The 14,124-nt window shown below is 40.2% G+C and overlaps 1 non-coding gene across 1 annotated transcript; it reads left to right on the plus strand.

Moving 5' to 3' along the window:
* The first annotated feature begins 240 nt into the window (after positions 1-240).
* On the plus strand, positions 241-347 carry LOC140820499 (small nucleolar RNA R71). Its single transcript, XR_012115499.1, has one exon. It is a non-coding gene; the product is annotated as a small nucleolar RNA R71 (small nucleolar RNA).
* Positions 348-14,124: the final 13,777 nt, after the last annotated feature.

Consider the following 14,124-nt stretch of genomic DNA (forward strand, 5'->3'; position numbering starts at 1 on the left):
AGAGATGTCAAAGAATCTGACTTTTGATCGATAGGAGTAACACTTACCTCATTGACTTGTCGCAGAGTGTTGTCTTGCCTAGTACTGAATTGTTGTGCATTGGCAGCCATGTTGGAGATTAAAGCTCGTGCCTCTTGAGGCGTTTTGTTTACCAATGCACCACCACTTGCAGCATCAATCATGTTCCTATCAAAAAGTGAGAGACCCTCGTAGAAATATTGGACTAAAAGCTGTTCTGGAATCTGATGTTGAGGGCAACTGGCACATAATTGCTTAAATCTCTCCCAATATTCATATAATGTCTCTCCTTGTAACTGTCTAATCCCACAAATGTCCTTCCTGATGTTTGCTGCTCGCGAAGCGGGGAAAAACTTCTCCAAAAATTTATCCCAAGTCTTGATCGTCCCAGAGGGAAAGTAATAGATCCAATCTTTAGCCTTGTCGGCTAAAGAGAATGGAAAAGCTCGCAGTGAAATTTGTTCCTCTGTGATTCCTTGTGGTTTCATGGCTGTGCAAACAATATGAATCTCTTTCAGATGTTTATGGGGGATATTCACCTGCAAGACCACGAAAAGTAGGCAATAAATGAATCAAGCCAGATTTTAATTCAAAAGTGGCATCAGTAGTAGGGAATTGAATGCATAATGGTTGTTGAATAACATTAGGATTAGCCAACTCCCTGAGTGTTTTTTGATCTTGTCCTGCCATTTCTTCTTGGTCACTTTCGCTTCTTTCCGTCTTAAGATCAAGTTCGGATTCTCTTTCAGTGTCTTCTTCGGAGTCCAATGATATGTCCAAACAAGGAGATGATGATGATGATGGTTGCTTTTCACGTCTTAATCTTGCTTCTTTTCTTCATCTCTTAGTTGTCTTCTCGATTTTCGGATTGTATTCAAGTTCACCTGTACGAGAAGAACGAGGCATAAAAAATAGAAAATAATCAAAGAAATTAACCTTGCACCGTTCCCCGGCAACGGCGCCAAAATTTGGTGTGCTGTCGTTGGTCACCAAATTAATTACTACTCTTTTAAATAAAAACGAGTGTAATGGTGAGTAGGGTCAAATCCACAGAGAACGGTAGATTTATTTCTTTTGATACTAAAATAAAAAGGGGGGTTTGTTTTGATAATCACTAAATAAAATAATCTACACTAAAATTACCAAGAAAGAGAGAATACTGAATCTAGAATTGAAAATTAATCTACGAGAATAAATTGAAGAATATAATACGAGAAAAATACTGATTCAAGGGGATTCTACTATTTAATTATTCACTGTTCATCGGTTAACCAATCATTTATTCATGTTATTCCAAGCAATTAACTTTAGAATAATAGGGATAGCCGCTAAAATTCTTGTGTTGTCCTAAATTAATTGACCGAACCCAGCATCCAGTCAAAACTTATCAATAATCAACTGGGCACGATTGCGTTCCATATTAATTAAAGATAGCGTTTTAGATTTGTGAAAACAGTTAATCCTAAAATCTAACAACCGAGATAGTTGCAATTGAAAGATCTAGTTCCGTCGATTTATTTAGATTAAATATGTTATGATAGCACAACACCTAATCTAGCGCTAATCACATACCAATCATTCATGACAATTATGGATCACTGAATTCATGGTTTATATTAGAAAATCATACATCAAATTAAATTGTCAGATTAATTGACATATAACATTCATATAATTAAATCATAAATCAACGAATACTTGGGCAAACAAAAACAATAAATTAAAGTGCAAAAACCTCACAGTGATAAAATTAAAATAGTAGACTATCCCTTGAATCGGACTAAGAAAATTAGCCTAACATAGTTTGATCTACAATATCCATAAAGAATAAATAAGAAGACATAAAGAAAATCAAACTAATTTTTTTTGTTGGGAAAATACTGGAGGTCTTGCGCCTTCTCCTTGTGCGTGAGTTGTGTTGATTGGTGATTGTAGAAATCTAAGCATGTGCCCCGCGTACAATACGTGGATAGTAGGTATAAAATTTTGAAAAGAAAATGTTGGGTCTACAAATTAAGCTAAAAGCCCACTAACTCGAAATTAATCTTAATTAATTCCTAAAATATAAAATTATCCTCTTCGCAATTTCTTTGGCAGCTGAAACATCATCATAAGGCGTGGCCACGCTTTGTTTCAGGACCTCTTCTGGTTTGGCCATTCTCTTTCAAATTCTATCTTGGAAACATCAAATGTGATAAAAATCACCTTTTTAGCTCAAATTTTCTCCAAGACTGTAAATTTTCCTCCTACAATAAAATTACACAAAAATGTGTCAATTAAACATATCGGAGGTTGGAATTATGGGAAATATGAAAATAAAAATGCTAACTATTATGAGCCTATCAATAAACATAATTGCATCATGCATACTTGAACATGCATCACATCATTTTGCGTACAGATATGTTTCAAAGCAAGTGACTCATACATAAATCCGCTTGATCAGAGTAAACCACAGTACTGGGTTGACAGGGATGGCCACAACCACATAGATAAGATCTCCGGTCATACTTTACTGGGAGGATTGGTCCAATGTCATACTTTACCGCTTTCCAATCCTGATCAAACCCGATCATATTTTACCAGGGTGGAGAGGTCCTCGGCCACGTTCACCGACTTCCAAACCCGTTCATATTTCGTCACAAATCATTTAGCATACCTCAAAAATAAAATATTTTCTTTTGCAAGTCGAACATACTTAAGAACGTCGAGGGCTTCATTGGAATGCTCTGGAAATGCTGCCTTAACCAACACAGCAAATATTCAGAAGATCACAATGAAGCCTGCAACTAAAACTTGAGAAAACGAGAAGAACATGCACAAATTTTGGCAGCTTGAGCGATGTCACGGTTAATATCATATCTCCCTCATTTATTATTAGAAAAATACGAATTTAATGACAAATCGAAGATAACACTATTTACTACAAATCATATGTTGAAAACATTTCCAGAAAACCAACCTATAAGTCTGAGAATTCGAAATAACATAGGGTGACGGATTTTATGACACAGAAATTTCACGGCTTGTGCAGTCCCACGAAAATGATCATAACACACTCGTTTCTCATCCAAAAATTACGAATTTACTGTCAAATCGAAAAAAGGTATCGGAATGTCTTACGTTTTATATGTTGAAAGTTTTGCCAGAAAATCGACCAAAAATTCCTTGTATTCGAAAATACAGAAGACTCGGTTTTTGAAATCCAAAATTTTGATCAAAAATCGTTTCAAACATTTTTGCTCAAACTTTTGTATAAAATATACATGTTTTTCATAAAATATACATCAAAATAATTACTATGACAAGATCAATGCAAAAATGAGAGAATATACATGCCATTGATCTTTAAAACTCACGATACGAGGAATAACAAAATGACGCGGTGCGGTAAGCGATCCGGGCGATTGAGGCACGCTTTTTCTACTAAAATCAACGTGTGGTTGCTGAAATTTTGAAGGAGAAAGGTGGATATGGGGCTGCTGAAGAAAGAGCCTAAGAACCCTCCAAATTCTCTCCAAAAAAAAATGAAATGGTGCAAGATATGTGTGTGTCATAGGCCAAGTGTGTGTGTGTGTGTGTATAGTGCATGTGTGTGTTTGTGTAACGTGTGTGTGTGTGTGTTAATGTTTGGAGGGTTTGTGGGTTAGTGGGGTAGTATGGGTTTAATAACTAATTAAATTGTTAATTAAAAATACCAACTCACTAATAATTTTTACTACAAAAACCATAATTTAGAATAAAATACCCAAGTGATAACTTTGAAACTTTAAAATCTTTAAAATCACCTAATAATTAAATTAGGTTTTAAAATACTTAAGCCTTCATAAATCATTTAAAATCACCTTTTCTTGACTTGAAAAAAAATACCACATTTTAGAAATCGCCTAAATCATCGCTGGTTTCCTTTCTTTGATCCCGCATCGAATATTCGTCTGAAACATGAAACTCGAAAAAATATTTTAACGCGCATCACATAAAATTGTAATAATTCAAATTAATTCATCGCTAAAAATCATTTTAAAATTAATTAAATAAGTAACAATTTAAATAAACCCATATTTCTACAATTGCAGCAAAATAAAGATAAGAATGATACTGAATTTGTGTATGAATGTCCGGTTCAAAGAATCACAATCCAGTCCACGTGGAGGACTGTTAGTGGAGGGTTTTTTATTTTTTTTAAAAAAATTTTAAACCGCTGTAAAATGATTAATTTCGAATTTTTAGAATGTAGCCATCACATCAAAATAGAGCATACGCAAAGTTGCGTAATTTTTACGAAATGGCGTGGAAAACAAGACGTGTCCAATATGAAGAAATGAATGGTTAAATATGATTAGAGAGGATGTGGTTGAGTCATATTAATTTATTGACTAAATCGGTATTCCTCCTAAGCAAATGCATTAAGTAAACTTATCCTCGGATAATGATATGACGGTCTATTTGCAGAGAATTCTTCATATCTATTGACAATAATTACGATGGTGACTTTTCGTATGGTTCTTATTTTTAAATAGAACCAGAGGGGTTAGTCACGAAATCATTTTAAGGTGCAGAGCAAGATAAGAGAAAATGAATACTGGAGGTAGTTCAAGTGAGCCGGATCTAGCTGAGGAGTTTATGCAAGAGATAATCACGGCACAGAAGGCTGGACTGGAGGTCACCGTCTTGAAGAAGACGCTGTCAACCTGGATGAAAATCCAGGAACTTCAATCCTCCCTCGGGGGAGGGCTTGTTGCTACCCCCAAAGGGGTGGCAACACTAAAGAAGTATCAGCGGCACCTCCACGTCGCTGATACCAAAGACATCTTCTCTGATGAAGGTGTCTACCTCCTCATGCTTCTGAAGGAGCAGAGGGCTCTAAGAAGGATTGACTTCTCAGAGGACTTTATGCACACCTCTGTCAGAGGGCTGACCACTTTGTTGGCCTTCTGGAGGGGTACAGTGAAAAAAAAAATTGATGCTGTAAGGACCCGCCTCAATTAATGAAATTTTATTATGTTTTTACCGCTCTTTGTCTGTCTATTTATTTATTTCCTGCATAACAAACTTACTAATAATTCAATCAACTAAGAATGTTAAACGAATGACTAGGATAAATCGATTAAAACAAGCTTAATTCAGAAATAAGAAAACTTAGCCTCTCGTAACGGTTTTGTGAAAATATCAGCCGCTTGTTGATCAGCATGCACATATTCAAGCCGATTCTCTTTTTCATGACATGTTCTCGGATAAAATGGTGTCTGATGTCAATATGCTTTGTCCGAGAGTGCATAACCGGATTGTATGTGATGGCGATTTCACTTATGTTGTCACAGAAGATGGGAGATTCATTGGCTTGAATTCCATAATCTTTGAGTTGTTTTTGTATCCACAGCATCCACCTCAAGGTACTCTGCTTCAACGGTTGATTTGGCAATGGACGTCTGTTTCTTGTTATACCACAATATTAGTCTATTACCCAAAAACTGACATGAACCGCTAGTACTTTTCCTGTCAATTTTGCAACCGGCATAGTCTGCGTCTGAATATCCTACAAGATGAAGACTTGAATCTTTGGGTACCAATGACCCACAATAATAGTACCCTTAAGATATTTAAGGACTCGTTTAGCGGCAGTAAAATGAGATTGCATTGGATTAGAATGAAATCGAGCGCATAGACAGACAACAAACATTATATCGGGACGACTGGCGGTTAGATATAATAGCGAACCAATTAATCCTCTGCACATTTTTGTGTTCAAAGAGATTCCCTCTTCATCTTCGTTCAGTTTGATTGATGAGCTCATTGGGGTAGTGGCTAGGGAGAAATTCTCCATTCCAAACTTTTTCAGCATATCTTTCGTGTATTTAGCTTGGTTAATGAAGATGTCTTCCTTTGACTGCTTGACTTGTAGCCGTAGAAAGAATTTTCTCCCATCATGCTCATTTCAAATTGCTCATGCATTATCTTAGAGAATCTCTCGCATAATTTAGTATTAGTTGATCCAAGTATAATATTGTCTACGTATATTTGCACAAATAATGAGTTACCATCTTTTGAAAATTTGTCAACTGTTCCAGTTGAGAAGCCACGTTCAAGCAAGATTTTGGTTAACGTGTAATACGATGCTCTAGGGTCCTGTTTTAGTCCATACAGGGCTTTATCTAGTTTGTAAACATAATCAGGATGAACGTGATTAACATAGCCAGGTGGTTGCTCTACATAAACTTCTTCATTTAGAAAACCATTTAGAAATGCATATTTAACATCTATATGATATACCTTAAAATCCTTAAATGATGCAAAGGTCAGAAAGATTTAATTGCTTCTAGCCTAGCTACAATGGCAAAAGATTAATCAACATCTACCCATTTCTCCTGCCTATAGCCTTGAGCTACTAGTCTGGCCTTATTTCTTATTATTGAACCATTTTCATCAATTTTGTTTGTAACGTACCGTAATTTCATACTTAAAAATTTGCGGAAAAATTTTTAATTTTCATAAATGCAAACATCCATACGGTCATCACTCAACATTCATAAAAATAAATCTCAAAATCATCCGTCACCAATAAAATTTTGCTAAAAGAAACTGTCTCAAAATATTTCGCATCCAGATACTAAAAAAATCAGAGTATTTTAAAACTTTGCATAAAATGTAAACATTGCGGTCCTCGGGTCTAGCCTTCCGCTCAGTCCAAGCCTGCCCCTTGGTCGCCACCTCCTGTCTCCTCAATATAGTCACCTGCATCGATCAAGTCTAGTGAGTCTAAAGACTCAACACATATAAACTGGTAGTAACGAGTAGTACATAATAAAATCACATGCAACTTTAAAATAAGACATACATACTTAAAACTTGACTTGCATGATAAACTTGAACATACGTACGTACATAACTAGACGTGCCATCAACATAAACTTTCATAAACATACTGCATACTTGAACATACATAACTTCACCATTTTCGTAGAGGATGTTTCAAAGCAAGTGACCCATACATAATAAACGCCTGATCAGACAAACCACAGTACTGGGCTGACAGGGACGTATCCACTGCCACATACATAAGGTCCCCGTTCATAATTTAACTCTTTCCAACCACGATCTAACGCGTTCATAATTTAACAGGGTGGAGAGGTCATCGGCCACGTTCACCGACTTCCAAACCCATTCCTAACTTGGTCACAAGACATTCAGCATACCTCAAAAACTTAAAATATTTTCTTTTGCACGTCAAATACTTACTAGGCGTCGAGGGATTCATTGGACTTCGATCGGGGCCGTCGCTGCTGCACATACTAACTTGAATTCACTTACTTAGATTGCATAACTTAGACGTAGCTAATCATACCTACTCTCGAGTTCAATCAATACTTAGGACATTCCATAATTTCCCATGACACGACGTTGATACCCTTGCACTAAACCATGACATCGAACCCCAAAGCATGCTAAAAATATTTTTCCCAAATATGCTAGACACGGACCCCGTGCCAAGGCCCGGCTCCGGGTCCGTGTACATAAGGTAACTGTGTGTGTAGAAAAGAGGAGACACGGACCCCGTGCTAAGGTCCGGGAAGGGGTCCGTGTAGACTCTGGAAAAAGGCACTCCGGAAGAACAAAGGCACGGACCCCGTGCCGAGGTCCGGGTAAGGGTCCGTGTAGTCTCGGTTTCTTGGCACTAAGGAGGAAACAAGGAAACGGACCCCGTGTCAGGGTCCGTGTACAGGTCCGCGTTCGCTCGTTGGCTTGAGACTTACGAAAATTCTGAACCTGATTGTTTAGCACTCTCATCTCGATTGTACAGACCACGAACCAACATCACGAGTCATTCCTAGAACACTAAGGAATTATACCAAACCAAGTGAACATTAAAATTTCCCCAAGAGCGATTAATCATCAATGACAACAACGCAACTCAAAATTCGACACAATGTTTCTTCCTATGACTCTTGATTCAACTTATTGCCTATTGACACGAAGCGAACCATTAGTGACCGTCCCAACAACATAAACAAAGTACCTATACGCAGCAACGATCACCCGCCGAACCCCCAACGAATCCTGCAACATAAAATTCAAGAAACGTATCAATACAATTTTTTTGAAAATTTCAGTTTGAGCAGTCTCACGGAAAACATCATAACTCACTCAATTTTCGTCCAAAAATCTAGAATTTTATATCAAATCGAAGGCATCAAAAAGTTCTACAATTTTGTGGTTGAAAGTTTTCTCCAAATCCCGACAGAAAAATCGCAGTTTTCAACAGAACAGTAAGTTACGAGATTTCAGATCTAAAAAGTATTTCAAACGCATTCAAACCGTTTTCCGCTCAAACGACGAACGTCACACATGGATTTTCAAGCATAAAAATAACACAACGCATACTATGACAAGATCGATGCAGAAAGAACAGAATATACGTGCTTTTATGATATTAAACGTTACCAAATCGGCGATATCGAAGCGGAGATGGAAGCGAGGTTGATCCGGGACGAACGTGGCACCGTTTTCTTGCAATAAAATCCACCGAAACTTGCTGGAAAATAAAGGGGAAGGGGCGGCTACTTCTAGGTTAAGAACCCTAGTTTTTGCTCTCAAAAATAATAAAATTTTGAATGATAGAGTGTGTGTGTGTGTGTTTATGCGCATACTAGTGTGTGTAAAAGTGTGTGTGTGTGTGTGTTATTAATTAGGAGAAATTAGTGCTAAGTTAAATAAATTAAATATACTAATTAAAAGGGTAACCCACACTAACTTAATCAAACTCTACAATTAAAATAATTACACACCAATTTTAAAAGTTTTAAACTCTTAATTCACTCAATACATAAATAAGGCTTTAAAATACTAAAACTCTATAATTTTATTTAAAATGCCCCATCCTAAATCTTAAAATAAAATACCGCATTCTAAATTGCCAAAATCGTCACCAGGTCTTTTCCTCGATCCCGCCTCGAATAATCGCCTGAAACAAGAAACTCGAAAAAAACATTTTAACGTGCATCACGATGAACATGAATAATTTAAAATAATGCACTTAAATAAATCATGCACCGCTAAAATCAATATAAAAAAATTAATTAAATTATTTAATAATTAAATGAATGAATGGGTTATACGTGTACTGAATTTGGGCACTACAGTTCCTCCCCCACTTATAAAAATTTCGTCCTCGAAATCAAATCTTATCGAACAACTCCGGGTAGCGAAGTCTCATATCTGCTTCTGACTCCCATGTGGCTTCTTCCACTGATTGGTTTAACCACCGAACCTTGACTAGCTTAGTCACTTTGTTCCAGAGTCTGTGCTCTTGTCTGTCTAGGATTTGGACTGGTTTCTCCTCATAAGACAGGTCTGGAGCAAGCTGCAACGGCTCAAAACTCAGATTGTGCGAAGGATTAGCTAGGTATTTCCTTAGCATCGAGACATGGAACACATTGTGCACCCCGGCCAGATTCGGCGGAAGGGCAACACGATAGGCTAGTGTCCAACTCTGTCCAAAATTTCGAATTGCCCAATGAACCTCGGACTCAGTTTGCCTCGTTTTCCAAATCTCATAACACCCTTCATAGGTGCTATCTTGACGAATACGTGATCACCAACGGCAAATTCGAGATCTCTCCTCCTCTTATCAGCATAACTCTTCTGACGGCTTTGGGCAGTCTTCATTCTGTCACAAATCTTGACCACCACGTCTGCAGTCTGTTGAACTATCTCGGGACCAAGTTCTGCTCTCTCACCAACTTCATCCCAAAGAACTGGTGATCTGCACTTCCTCCCGTACAACGCCTCATAGGGAGCCATACCAATAGATGCTTGGAAGCTGTTGTTGTATGTAAACTCCACTAGAGGTAGTCTAGACTCCCAAGTTCCTTGAAAATCAATCATGCAGGCTCTCAGCAAATCCTCTAAAATCTGAATCACTCGCTCAGACTGGCCATCAGTCTGCGGGTGAAAAGTGTACTGATGAGCAACTTTGTCCCCATGGCTGCATGTAAGCTCTTCCAGAAGGACGACGTAAACCTTGGGTCCCTGTCGGACACAATTGAAACTGGGAATCCATGTAAACGAACGATCTCCCTGAGATAAAGCTCCGCATACTGCGTCATGGAGAAGGTCGTCTTCACTGGTAGGAAATGCGCTGATTTAGTGAGTCGGTCCACTATAACCCAAATGGAATTCGATCCTCTGACTGATCTCGGCAACCCAACCACAAAATCCATAGTAATGTTCTCCCACTTCCACTCGGGAATGGGGAGTGGCTTAACCAACCCTGCTGGTCTCTAATGTTTAGCTTTTACTTGCTGACAAGTGAGACATTCTGATACGAATCTATGGATGTCTCGCTTCATCCCTGGCCACCAATACAATAATTGTAGGTCTTTGTACATCTTGGTGCCTCCTGGGTGAATGGAATACGGAGATGCGTGTGCCTCTGTCAATATATCCTGTCTGATCGATTCACCACTAGGCACCCACATTCTACCTCTATATCTCACGATCCCATCTGACACTGAATAAAGAACACCGCCATTAGCCTCATCTTTCAGTATCCATTTCTGTAACTGCTCATCTGAAGACTGACCTGCTCGGATACGGTCTAGCAAATCAGATTTGACTGTCAGATTAGACAGCCTAGGGGCTATGCCCTCACGATAAATCTCTAGACCCAACTTCTGAATCTCAGACTGAAGAGGTCTCTGTGCTGTTAACTGAGCTATGACGGCAACTTTTCTGCTCAAAGCGTCTGCGACAACGTTAGCCTTTCCCGGATGGTAGCTAATTTCGCGGTCGTAATCTTTCACAAGTTCCAACCACCGTCTCTGTCTCATGTTCAACTCTTTCTGCGTGAAGAAATATTTGAGACTCTTATGATCGGTGAAAATCTGGCATTTCTCGCCGTGTAGGTAGTGTCTCCAAATTTTCAGTGCGAAGACAACGGCGGCTAACTCAAGGTCATGCGTCGGGTAGTTATTCTTGTGCACTTTCAACTGCCTGGAGGCATAAGCTATAACCCGACCTTGCTGCATCAACACTGCGCCTAAACCGAGCTTAGATGCATTGGTATAAAGCACAAACTCACCTTGCCCTGACGACATGGCTAGCACTGGCGCTGAAATAAGAGCTTGCTTCAAGGTGTCGAAGCTCTTCTGGCATTCCTCACTCCACACAAACTTAGCATTTTTCTTGGTTAGTGAAGTGAGCGGCAATGCTATGGACGAAAATCTCTTAATGAATTTACGGTGGTAACCGGCTAAACCCAAAAAGCTGCGGATTTCTGATGCGTTCTTTGGTTCAACCCATTCCTTAACGGATGCTACCTTAGCTGGATCCACCTCAATACCACTGCTAGATACTATATGCCCCAAAAACGCTACTTTCTGCAACCAAAACTCACACTTACTAAACTTTGCAAACAACTTCCGGTTCTGCAAGGTCTGTAAAACTGTCCTCAGGTGCTGGTTGTGCTCCTCATGGCTCTTCGAGTATACAAGAATATCGTCAATGAACACTATGACGAACTTGTCGAGGAACGGCTGAAATACTCGGTTCATGAGGTCCATGAAAATAGCTGGAGCATTCGTCAATCCAAATGGCATTACTAAGAACTCGTAATGCCCATATCTGGTTCTGAAGGATGTCTTGTGAACATCTGCATCTTTTCACCTTCAGTTAGTGATATCCTGATCGAAGATCTATCTTAGAGAACATTGTAGCTCCCTGTAATTGATCAAACAAGTCTTCGATCCTAGGAAGCGGGTACTTGTTCTTTATTGTTACCTTGTTCAGCTCACGGTAATCGATGCACAGTCTCATGCTCCCGTCTTTCTTTTTCACAAACAGTACTGGTGCGCCCCACGGTGAGAAACTAGGGCGAATGAATTCCTTGTCGAGAAGCTCCTGAATCAGCTGTTTGAGTTCTAACATCTCTGCTGGAGCTAATCTGTATGGTGCCTTAGAGATTGGCACTGTGCCTGGCATGAGATCAATCGCAAACTCCACCTCTCTATATCTGGTGGAAGGCCTGTGACGTCATCTGGAAAGACGTCTTGAAATTCTTTGACTACAGGTACCTCTGATATAGAAGGAGTGGGCAAGTCAGGTGCTGAGATAACACTGGCCAAGAAAGCCTGACACCCCTTAGAAATTAGCCTCCTCGTCTGCATGCACGAAATCATGCGAGGGAAACTCCTCCATCTAGCTGGCTCAAATAGAAACTGCTCCATGCCCAACGGTCTGACCAACACTGATCTCTTCTGAAAATCTATCAGGACTCTGTTCTTAGTCAGCCAGTCCATGCCCAAGATAATGTCGAATTCTGGCATCGGCAATAGGATTAAATCTGCATATACTAGGTGGCCATGCAGTTCTAGATCAATATCTCTGATCACACTGGTAGCCAACAGCTCTTCCCCTGATGGGACTCTCACTGAGAAGTTCACGTCTAGGTCAATGGACTTGAGGTCCAAATGATTAGCAAAAGTCTCCGATATGAAGGAGTGAGTGGCTCCTGAGTCTATTAGTGCGGTTGTGGATAATCTCTTAATAAAAATGTTCCCTGGGATGCGTTAGCTCAACACAACTTATAACCCCAAAAACACTATAATTAACCTAAAGCATAATGGAACTCAACGTCCTAAGTCACACAAAAATTACTAGCACGCTACTAATCCCAAATAAAATTCCACATGCAAGGCAACGAAATAATGAGCTTAGGTAGAAACGTTTTCCTGTCAGTAAAGTAGTGTCTGGATCCGCCTCCTGAGCATGCATAGCGAATACCCTGCCCTGGGTTGGCTGCTTCCACTGTGGGCACTCTTTCAGCATGTGGCCGCTAGCTCCACACTTGAAGCACTTGCCTGATCCATATAAGCACTGCCCCGGGTGCTGGTGGTTGCATTTAGGACACACTGGGTAAGCAACGGGCTTCTAAGGCGCCCCCTGCTGCTGAATTGGACCCTTGCCCTTTGGTGGTCCATGATACGGCTTCTTCCCTGGCGGCCCCTGATACGGTTTCTTAAAATGGGGTCGCTGGTTTTGCTGCTGCTGGTGTGGCTGCGGTGGAGCCTGATAGGGCCTCTTGCTCTGCCTGTCCGCCTCAATATCCCGCTGGTCTTGTTCTGCCGCCAGAGCTCTAGAAACGGCAACTGCATAAGAAGTAAGGCCAGCTACTCTCACATCGCGGCGCAGGATCGGCCGCAGACCATTCAGAAAATGCCTCAACTTTGCCTGTACATCATTCGCAATGAGGGGCACGAAGTGACACCCTCTCTCAAACTTCCTCACGGATTCTGCCACGCTACTGTCTCCCTGTCGAAGCGTCATAAACTCATTGGTGAGTCTGGATCGTACTTCCTCAGTGAAGTACTTGGAGTAAAGACCTCCTTGAAACCATTCCATGGCAGTACCTGCAAGTTAACTGCCACTGATGCGCTCTCCCACCACAGTCTGGCGTCCCCTGTCAGAAGGAACGTGGCACATCTAACCCTGTCCGCATCTGTCAAATCCATAAAGTCAAAGATTACCTCTATGGACTTAATCCATCCCTCAGCTACCATTGGGTCAGTGGTACCCGAAAAACTCCTTAGGACTCATTCTTCTAAACCTTTCATATACTGCCTCTGGTTGGGGCCTCGCACCTGCACCTAATGCTGCTGCCTGGTTCCCCCGCAAACTGTGCGAAGAACTACGTCGTGCCTGCAAGCATCTGTGCCTGCATGTCTGGCGGTGGTGGTGGTGGTGGTGGTGGCGGATTGGCCCTCTCCTCAACTCGAGGCTCTCTGTCCTCATCTCTTGTTTCACGGTCGATCACACGTCTAGGAGGCATACTGTTCCAATAAATTACCCAACACATAAACCCAACATGCATGAATATGATATAAATGACATATGATGCACGAAATTTGAACTTAAACATGAACATGCTGAAATTCATGGCTTAATGCATATTACATAGCATAAAATTTTGAAACTTTAAAACTTACAGACTTGAGGTGTGACATTGAGAGCTTCTTGCGGCTGGCGGTAGGCGTAACCCTTTACAAGAACACCGCTCTGATACCAACTGTAACGTACCGTAATTTCATACTTAAAAATTTGCGGAAAAATTTT

Source organism: Primulina eburnea, unplaced genomic scaffold, assembly GCF_022965805.1.
Source record: "Primulina eburnea isolate SZY01 unplaced genomic scaffold, ASM2296580v1 ctg1073_ERROPOS4200000+, whole genome shotgun sequence".
Lineage (NCBI taxonomy): Eukaryota > Viridiplantae > Streptophyta > Magnoliopsida > Lamiales > Gesneriaceae > Primulina > Primulina eburnea.